Below are 9,139 nucleotides of genomic sequence, written 5' to 3'. Positions count from 1 at the left end.
TGGGCTGAAAGCTTATTCTTGTTAAAATGGCTACAAAGCTATGTTGAATCAAAAATTTCGAAAGGATAACAAAGAAAATATATTATTGAAACAGATGAGAACGACTTTCAAGACTTTAGCACTTACAAATGTATAATCTCTTTTTTTGGTTGGTCGGAATATAACTCTACGAAATCATTCCGGACAGCAAGAAAACTCCAAACCCGTCGACATCGGCGTGTTCAAACTTCCAAGCTTGGGAACATGTTAGGGAGCTGGGTAGAATTATAGAAGTTCAAAATGCGCCTCTAAAAAAAGAAAAATGTGCTCCAAATTTATAATGTTATACACGCTATACTTCAGCTTCTTCAAATGACAAGTTATCTGGTAATAAGAATTCTATCCCATAATGAATATATAAACATTATCTAACTACTAAGCAGTAAATGAGATCCATATATATAATAACATTTATTTGATGGAAGCAATCCATGTTATTTTATCATACAAATGTTCAATTTGCAGAGGTAAGAGGTTAATATTTGTTCTCTTGCACTATCAAGTTCCAAAGCATGAAAATTATTATTTTAAGCTACTTCGATTAAATGACAAAGGAAATAAGTTATATATTTTTATTTTTATTTTACGTTACTTTTGAAGGAAAAAAATCTGAAATAAATAACATAAAAAATGAAAAATGTATGACAATGCGGGTATGGTAGATATAAAGGAATCTAAAAAATATGACATTTGTATAAAGATCATTTTATTAAAGGACTCGCAAACATGAAAAATTAAAGAGAAAATAGTGAATTCTATGACATTATTATACTTACAAAGAAGTTTCTCTTGAGTTGTTGCGTGAAATCTCCCAAGTACACAGGGATCGTCTGACTTATACCATAGGGTGTATTTCCCCACTAATCTTTTAGCGAGCAAAGCACAGCAGCTGCACACATTCATTTTAAAATTACTAGGCACAAACATGGACTAGAAAGTGTTTATTGCAAACATTTTTATTTTGTCTCTTTATGGGTCTCTTTGCTATCAAACAGAAAAGAGAAATTCCTAACATAAAAAGTATATGTTTCTTGGAAAAATCCTGCATGGTTAATGTAGTTCTATTTTTGTTATCTATATGTACTCTTCGCTTGCACTTCTAGATTGCACAATTTTACAAAACAAACATTTCATTCCTAATAGGAGGATCAATTATGTCTCTTAACTCTTTTGCAAGCGACGAATTACATGGCCATGAAGCCATAGGTCCAAATTATTTAACAAAATGTTGTATTGTGTCTAGTTTCAGGTTCGTGAGTTGAATCGATACATTTTTATTGATAGAACATGGAAGATCATGAAGCAACCAGGAAGTCACACAACTACAAATAACACTTTTGGTCGTGTAAGTGTCCAAGCCCGAGACGTGTCTCTAACAATAAAGCTGCACACACACGAAGAACAAAAGAGAAACAGAAAATTAAGGAACCATTATTAACTTGCCTTCATGTAAAAGTTGAAAGCTTTACAATATATTTCTTCAAATGCTTATCGAATGGACAATGGTTGCAAATGAACATAACCTGTATCAGCAAAATAGTTTGTTCCCCAAAGCATTAAAATGACGAAAACTGGACAAAGATGGGAACAACGAGAAGAAAGAAAGTATTGTATACTAGGACGGAAACAACGACGAGCAAGATGCCAACTGATGAAAATATTTCTGAAATTTTCTTTACATATCTTTTCTAAACCTGCAGGGATCACAATTCACCCCCAAAATCCACTAAATCTCTCACCCCGATGCCCGGTCTTCCACATTATTAAATTCAGACCCGATTGCGAACATTATTTGTTTACATAATCTTGAATTTGGCCAAAGCCCCATCTTTTTCTTTCTTTCAAAATCCCAGGTTTTAGGGGTCATACAAATATCAATTTCATTGAGAAATAAATTTTTTTTTTTCTAATTTTACCTTTCTTGCACTCAATTAAATCCCTATCTCAAGATAACTTATATTGGGAAAACTGAAGTATAGAGTATACTTAAAAAACAAGAATGAAAAAAAATATCAATACCAGCAAAACTGGGTAATATTAATTCAATCCTCCAGTTTCCACAATTTTCCAGTCAGCGGCTCTAGAAACTAGAATCCAAATTCCCATATTATATAAATAAATAAACAAAAAAACACCCATGAATCGAATATTATCAGTTTGCGTAACTAATCCTATAAAAAAATTTCACAAAACTCGAAATCTGGAGCTCCACCACAATTAAAGGTAATTAAAAGAAAGATTTGTCAGATCTTTTGTGAAACTCTTTGGTAGAAACAAGAGTATCGTAGTTCAAGTCCTTGATGAATCCACTGACCCCATTATCAAAGTAAACTCGATTCTAGTATACTGTGCAAAAAACTCATTTCAAGCACTAACAAGATTTGATCTTGAATATTGGACAAAACATGGTGGAAATGGAGTGCCAAATATGGGCAAGCAAATGGATCAACATAAAAACGAGGTTCGAGACAAAAAAAACGGGTAAAAAGCAGGGGCATTGAAAAAAGAACTGAAGCATTACCACGTAAAAGATTGCAATTTTGCGACAATATTCCATGCTGATTTCCAGCCGGAACCGCTAATCGACTAGAATCCAAGCTGAAACACCACTAATCGATCGGAAATAGCTCATAAACGAGAAGTGCAATCACTTGCTGCAGATCCAGTCGCGTACAGTCGGGCTCCTATATCTTCAAGGCTTAGATCGAAGCTACAGGTTATGGGCTTTGTGAAGGAGGGCCGTCTGACTCATTCCCGGTGGCGTACGGTGTCGGCCGTTGTGACTTGGAGAGGGGAGAAGGAAAGTGACGGATTGGGGTTAGGGATTGAGATTTGTCTTTCTTCACTGTTTTTTACATGTATGCATATGTATATATTTAATAGTTTGTCGGTTTTAGAAAATAGTGTCTATCAATTTTTTTAAAAAAAGACGCTCATAGACAACGGTTTTCAAACCGTTGTCTATGAGCGCGTTTTTTCCAACGACAACGGTTTTATAAAACTGTTGTCTATCACCTAAAAAACTGTTGTATTTTTTTTACAAAAAACGCTCATAGACATCGGTTTTTAAACAACCGACGTCTTTGACCAAAAACAACAACGGTTTTTAAGGAACCGTTGTTTTTTTAAAAATAAAAATTCTCATTGACAACGATTTTAGTAAAAACCGTTGTTAAATATCAAAACACAACGGTTTTTGAAACGTCCTCAGCTTCTAAATTTCTAAAATGCGGAAAATTTAAATTTTTTTTTTCTTTTAAAATAAATACTAAGTAAAATATATATACATATATGTACAACAATAAAAGAGATTTAAAATTTTATAAATAATTATGCAACATAAAAAAATAATTACTAAAACGTCTGAATCATGCAATACTTAAAATAATTCAAAACAATTTAATCAACAGTGCATGCACTAAAAAGTTGCATAAAAATAATACTTAAAACTCAACACTGAAATAAAATCTTCAAAATAAAATAGTGTTTAAAATATTCTTGCATAGAACACTAGCACGATGCAGACTACGGTCACGGGGCCACTGCAGCTTCGCTCATACGTCCTCACCACCGGTAGGGGTAACCTCCTCCTCTACGTACTCACCTGCACCATATCAGTGTAGTGAGCCTAGAGGCCCAACATGCATACTAACAAGGGTTTAAAATAATTTAACACACTTTCATACATAATACTTAACATATAAATGCATGAGCATGCTTCAAAAATAATAACATAAATGCTGCTTAAAGAAATCACTGAATCATACATAACATACATAATATCATACATACTTGAGTTGTTGAGCACTTATTTTCTTAACATCGAATGGTCCTATCCGTAAGTGTGACCCATACTTATAGTGCGACTGATCAGTCTAAGAAACCATCGTACGAGGCTGGTGGCGAACCACCCATACATAAATGGCAGAAACTGCCCATACATAAATGGCCACACTACTTCAATTTTCCACCTAAAATATTTTATTTGCTCAACCATAGAACTTCAATCATAGCATAAAAATTGATTTCATGAATGCATGTACTTAAATAAATTGTGTGTCCTTCATTTATATTTAATTTATTTTCTAATATCATATAAATATTCAAATAACTTTTCATGCATAAAATAATTAAATATAAACTCAGGGCACATGCAATTTCTCATGGTTTGATTCAACTGCTGGCCCTAGACATACAAGCCCATTAACTTAAAACTTGGCCCATTAGTGTACTTAAGCCCATTAACAACTTTTCTAGGCCCAATAAATCAACCAAAGCCCATTAAGACTAACTTAGGCCCAATAACACTATCCCTGGCCCAATGGGCCCAAAAGCCCAATAACAGGCCCAATAACTTTCATGGGCTCCCAAGCCCATAAAAATTTCTGGCCAACTTAAAAATTTAAATAAAAATTAATAAAAGCCCAAAAATAATTAAATTAACCCAAAATAATTTAATGGAGCTCAAATAAATTAAATGGTACTAATTAAATTTTTGGGAATTTAATTAGCCCATTTAACTCCTAATTAACTTAAAAACTTAAAAAATAAAAATACCCGAGCCCAATTAAAATAACCCGGACCCGGACCCAACTAACTTAACCCATATTATTTTAGACCCGACCCGGACCACATGACCCGACCCGGATCCACCAACAACCCAAAAACCCGAAACCCTATTCTTCCCTCTTCCCCCTTGCCGCGGCCGCACGAGCAGCAGGCCTTCACGGCCTGCTGCAGCCCAGCTCCGACCACCGTGGCCGGAGCCCCGCCGGCAGGACCTCCCCAGGGTCCTGCCGGTTCGAACCATGCCCTGGCCCGAACCCCATGCTGCCTCCTTCCCCAACACCGAACCCTCTTCCAAGACAACCCTAACCTGCGTGCCCATGGCTTCCCTTCTGAAACTCGATCGGCCGTGACTCCTAGCCCCAACCCAGCCAAAGCCGACCCATCTAGACACTCTAGGGACCCCTTAGGACCTAGCCAGCAGCCCCCTTCAAGCCATGGATAGTAAAAACGTGAGCATGAACATCACAAAGCCAAAACCGAGTGCATAAGAGAAAGAATTTGAAAATTTGCTGTCAAAAATGATAGATCTCGATGCTACACACCCACACACATACATACACTGATATAGGATTGAAAAGAGAAGAAAATCATGCCTTAACACCGATTTGATAGAGCTAAAACGTGCACGACGGGCTTCGGGACGACGGGACGACGACGGGATGACTTCGAGCTAGAAAAACCCACGGCTAAGGCTCTTGGATGGTGATGGCCGATGGTGAAGAGGCTGAGAAGTGAGGGTGGCGGCTGTGTGTGATTTACGTGAGGAAGAGTGTAGAATAGGTTTAGGAATTGATATAATATGATATATATTTAATTAGGGAATAAAAAGGGAATTTAAAATAAGTAAAATATAACTTAAAAACTCTTAAAAACATAATAAAACTGATGGTAAAATTTAAATCTCGAAATTAGTAAAAATAGGAATTTTAAAGGTATTAAAAAGTCCATATTTTGGCTTAAATAGGGTAAAAACGGACTCCTAAAATAATTAAAATTAAATACTGATAATTTTGGGGAATAATATCTCAAAATAATATTTTTGGGCTCTAAAAATACTCATAAAATAATTTGGGTGGAAAGTTGTCATCTCGTCCGTCCACGGTCCCGTCTACGCGATCAAAACAATTAATTAAAATACTAAAAATCATAAAAATCACTAATTATGGGTTAAATGCTTAAAAATAAATTAAATCATGCACAAATAATTCACATAATTATTTAACCCATAAATCTAAAATTTAAATAATTAAATATCCTAATTATGCATGCGGATTTACGTATTTAAAAAAATACCGGGTGTTACAATTCTCCCCCCCTTAAATTGAATTTCGTCCTCGAAATTAAAGTACTTACCCGAACAACTCCGGGTAGCGAGTCCTCATGTCTGCCTCGGTCTCCCAAGTAGCTTCCTCCTTCGAGTGATTCAGCCACTGGACTCTGACCATCGGTATGACCCGCGTCCTAAGCCTCTGCTCCTCCCTTGCCAAGATCCGTACTGGTCTCTCCTCATACACTAGATCTGGTGGCAACTGTAAGGGCTCGAAATCCAACACATGCGACGGGTTGGAGACATATCTCCGAAGCATGGATACATGGAAAACGTTGTGCACTGCCGCTAGCCCTGGAGGTAGAGCTAAACGGTAGACCAACGTGCCAACTCTCTCCAAGATCTCGAATGACCCTATATACCTCGGATTAAGCTTGCCTCTCCGGCCAAAACGCACTACTCCCTTCATAGGTGACACCTTCAGGAATACGTGATCACCTACAGCGAACTCCAAATCTCGTCGTCTGGCATCTGCATAACTCTTCTGCCGACTCTGAGCAGTCCTCATCCGATCCCGAATCTGAGTCACAATGTCAGCTGTCTGCTGCACAATCTCAGGACCCAGCAAAATCCGCTCACCAACCTCATCCCAATGCACAGGAGATCTACATCTCCTCCCATACAATGCTGCATAAGGAGCCATACCTATAGACGCCTGAAAACTGTTGTTATAGGTAAACTCCACTAGTGGCAATCTAGTCTCCCATGAGCCCTGAAAGTCAATGACGCAAACTCTCAATAGATCCTCAAGAGTCTGTATCACTCTCTCTGACTGACCATCTGTCTGGGGATGAAAGGCTGTACTGAAAAGTAGTCGAGTCCCCAAAGCTGCGTGTAAACTCCTCCAAAAAGCAGATGTGAATCTCGGATCTCTGTCTGACACAATAGACACTGGTATGCCATGTAGTCTAACAATCTCTCTGATGTAAAGCTCTGCATACTGTGTCAAAGTATAAGTAGTCCTCACCAGCAAGAAATGAGCTGACTTGGTGAGTCTATTCACAATCACCCAAATCGCTGTGCAACCTCTGGCACTCCTCGGTAAGCCAACCACAAAGTCCATCGTAATATTCTCCCATTTCCATTCCGGAATAGGAAGAGGTCTAAGAAGTCCTGCTGGACGCTGATGCTCTGCCTTGACTCTCTGACAAGTCAAGCACTCTGACACCACTCTCCCGATGTCTCTCTTCATTCCGGGCCACCAATACAAAAGCTGCAAATCTCTGTACATCTTCGTACTTCCGGGGTGAATGGAGTACGGAGATGCATGAGCCTCTGCTAAAATCTCAGCTCTCAACTGATCGACGTTCGGTACCCACATCCTACCACGGTACTGAACGATGCCATCCGCAACTGTATACAAGAGATTACCTCTAGCATCATCTCTCTGTCTCCATCGCTGCAACTCTTCATCTGTAGACTGTCCATCCCTAATCCGATCTCGCAAAACTGGCTGCACCGTCAACACTGACAAGCTCGGTGCCTAACCCCTCGGATAACACTCCAAGTCGAATCTCTGAATCTCGCTCTGTAGTGGTAACTGTACGGTCAAACACGATACCACTGACGACTTCCGACTCAAAGCATCGGCCACTACATTAGCTTTACCCGGATGGTAGCTAATGTCACAGTCATAGTCTTTCACCAACTCCAACCATCGGCGCTGTCTCATGTTCAACTCCTTCTGTGTGAAGAAGTACTTGAGACTCTTGTGGTCTGTGAAAATCTTGCACTTCTCGCCAAACAGATAGTGCCTCCAGATTTTCAACGCAAAAACCACTGCAGCAAGCTCCAAATCATGCGTCGGATAGTTCTGCTCATGAATCTTCAACTGTCTCGACGCATACGCGATAACTCTGCCACTCTGCATAAGTACTGCGCCTAAACCCAGCTTAGACGCGTCGGTGTACACCACTAACTCCTCATGTGGCACTGTCATAGCTAACACAGGTGCTGAAGTAAGTGCATCCTTCAGTTGAACAAAGCTCCTCTGACAATCTGGACTCCAAATATACTTCGCGTTCTTCTTGGTTAAGGAAGTCAAGGGTACTGCAATAGAGGAAAAACCCTTGATGAACTTCCTATAGTATCCTGCTAAACCCAAGAAGCTGCGAATCTCCGAAGCATTCTTTGGAATCCCCCAATCCCTCACTGCCTGCACCTTGGACTGATCCACTGCAATCCCATCCCTAGAAATAATGTGGCCTAGAAACGCCACCTGCTCCAACCAAAACTCACACTTACTGAACTTTGCAAACAGTCGATGCTCCCTCAAAGTCTGCAAGGCTGTATGAAAATGTTGTATATGCTCCTCAATGCTCCTCGAGTAGATCAATATGTCATCAATGAATACAATGACAAACTGATCTAGATACGGCTGGAAGACACGATGCATGAGATCCATAAAAACTGCTGGAGCATTGGTCAACCCAAAGGGCATAACCAAGAACTCATAGTGCCCATATCGTGTCCTAAAGGCAGTCTTAGACACGTCTGAATCTCTGACTCTCAGCTGATGGTAACCAGATCGCAGATCGATCTTGGAGAATACCGAAGCTCCCTGCAACTGATCGAATAAATCCTCTATCCTCGGTAGTGGATACTTATTCTTCACTGTGACTCTGTTGAGCTCTCGGTAGTCGATGCACAATCTCATGCTGCCGTCCTTCTTCTTCACAAACAACACTGAAGCTCCCCATGGAGAAAAGCTAGGACGAACAAAGCCCTTCTCCAACAACTCCTGAATCTGCTCCTTCAACTCTCTCATCTCTGTACGAGCAAGTCGATACGGTGCCTTAGAGATAGGCACAGTATCCGGCAACAACTCAATACTGAACTCCACTTCTCTCACTGGTGGAACTCCTGCAACATCGTCAGGAAAAACATCTGGATAGTCACGTACCACCTCTATATCTGATAAAGATCTGCTAGAAACGTCTGAGGTAGTGACCACACTAGCAAGAAAGCCCTAACATCCATGGCGCAATAATTTCCTCGCACGAACAAGTGATATCATCTGAGGAATACTGCTAGACTGAGATGCAAAGAAAGTAAACATCTCACCTCCTGCTGGCTTCACTGACACTGTCCTACGTCGGAAATCAATCGAAGCTCCATTAACTGATAGCCAGTCCATACCCAAAATCAAGTCAAACCCAGTCAATGGAAGAACCACTAGATCTGCTCGAATGGAGTGTCCCTGCA

The sequence above is a fragment of the Henckelia pumila genome, chromosome 4 (assembly GCF_033568475.1).
Source record: "Henckelia pumila isolate YLH828 chromosome 4, ASM3356847v2, whole genome shotgun sequence".
Lineage (NCBI taxonomy): Eukaryota > Viridiplantae > Streptophyta > Magnoliopsida > Lamiales > Gesneriaceae > Henckelia > Henckelia pumila.
This window is presented reverse-complemented; position numbering follows the sequence as displayed.